The sequence below is a fragment of the Bidens hawaiensis genome, unplaced genomic scaffold (genome assembly GCF_021521415.1).
Source record: "Bidens hawaiensis isolate Kalapana, Puna unplaced genomic scaffold, B.hawaiensis_p1.1 tig00002617_1, whole genome shotgun sequence".
NCBI classification, from domain to species: Eukaryota; Viridiplantae; Streptophyta; class Magnoliopsida; order Asterales; family Asteraceae; genus Bidens; species Bidens hawaiensis.
Genome location: NW_027491142.1, coordinates 853,149 through 854,800, shown reverse-complemented (window position 1 = coordinate 854,800; position 1,652 = coordinate 853,149). Strand labels below are relative to the sequence as shown.

The following is a 1,652-nucleotide window of genomic DNA, read 5'->3' as shown; positions in this document are numbered from 1 at the left end:
TAATTAATTTCATATACAAAATACAAACTTCTTGTTTGACTCGATCAGTGTTTATGTGTAGTGTTTGGTTCACTTGTGATGTTTATTAATGTACTTTAGGGTTATTTTTCTAGTTACAATAGCATAGGGTAAACTATTTAACCCGCTTCAACCTCCAAATAGAATCCGATTCCACCAGTTATATAATTTATTAACGGATTCAAATACGAGTAAAGTAATGGTTTTTAAAACATATTGGAAAAGGGTTTGTAATTGTACTTGAACTCACAACTAACAACATAGGTTGACCGACTCCAAACACCAAAACACACACGCACACAATCTCACAACCATGAGTCGAAAGAGAGAGAAACCCTATCTCTCCCGCCACGCGCCGTACAACAACCCAAAGCGCCGCCGTCCTCACCCGGTCGCCGATGACTCCGATCACACCAACACCAGCAGCGCCGTCGTCGTCAGCGGCCTTTCCTCCGGCTGCTCCGTCCAGATTCGAGATCTACGGCTCCATTTCCCGCACACGCATGGATCCAGCGGGCGTTGCTTACGTCACCTTCCGCTCAAGAGACGCTGCTGAATCTGCTATCGCTGCCTCACTCGATCCTTCCTTCGGCATCACTCTCAATTCCACTAGAGTCAGTAATTATTATAATAATCTCATAATATTATTTTTCTAATGTATAGGGGGATTTGATCTGTAGGGGTGTGCATGAAACCAATCCGAAACTGAAACAAACGCCAAATGTATATTAATCAAATAATTTATTATTTAACCAAAAAGTTCTCTCTTTTTTTTTTCGAGCCAAAATTTGTAATCCTAAATGGCAAAACCGAAGCTGAATCGAACCCAACTAAAAGCCGATGTCCAAAGGTTTTTAAAATATTAAAATTTATAGTTTTGTTTTAGCCCATAACCGAACCCCGAATGGGCACATTGAGGGTGACAAAAAACCGTGTCATTTAGTACTGGGTTATTGAGTTTAAAGTTGTAAAAAAATGTCAACTGACAATGTTTAATGATTCAACGCCAGCTAATGGAATTGTGTAATGTTGCAGGTGCAGGTGATGTGGGCGAGTGATCCAGTGCCCCAATGGAGGGAAGGGGTTAAGAAAGGTTCCTCCTCGAAGTTATTGAAGCCGGAGTTGCCGTTAAGCAGGCATGGAAGGGGGGGTAAGCTTGGGTCCGCGGTTGTGAAGTCTAGTGATGAAAAGGATGATGATGATGATGATGATGATGATGGAGGAAAAGATATGAATGTGGGATCTAGAGGTAGGGAGATGGTTGCTTATGATGATATTTTGTAATTTAGAAAGATAGTTGTTAGCTCCTAAGATGATTTATGCATATTGGCTATTGTATAATTGTATAATGTATTTGGATCTTGATTTGATTTGAGAATTCTTGATGATAGTTAGGGATTTACACTGAGTTTAAGTGATATTGGTTTGTTTAAATATATAAAATGGTTCGGTTATTGCTAGCTTTATGGCTAAAGTTTTATACACTTTTGAGATTTGATGTGAGAAAGTTTAGCATCAATGTAAAAACATATACAGGGTGACATGTATAATTTGAAGTCTTGTAGAACTCGTTATGCGAATAGATCCGATCACAACTAAATACAACGGTTCTAAGGCAGCGAAATTCTTTGTCG

General features: G+C 39.3%; 1 pseudogene across 1 annotated transcript; it reads left to right on the top strand.

The window, feature by feature from the left end:
• The first annotated feature begins 291 nt into the window (after positions 1–291).
• LOC143620587 (uncharacterized protein At1g27050-like) lies at positions 292–1,382 on the top strand (annotated as a pseudogene). Its single transcript, XR_013151360.1, has 2 exons — positions 292–632; positions 1,054–1,382. The product of XR_013151360.1 is annotated as an uncharacterized protein At1g27050-like (transcript).
• Positions 1,383–1,652: the final 270 nt, after the last annotated feature.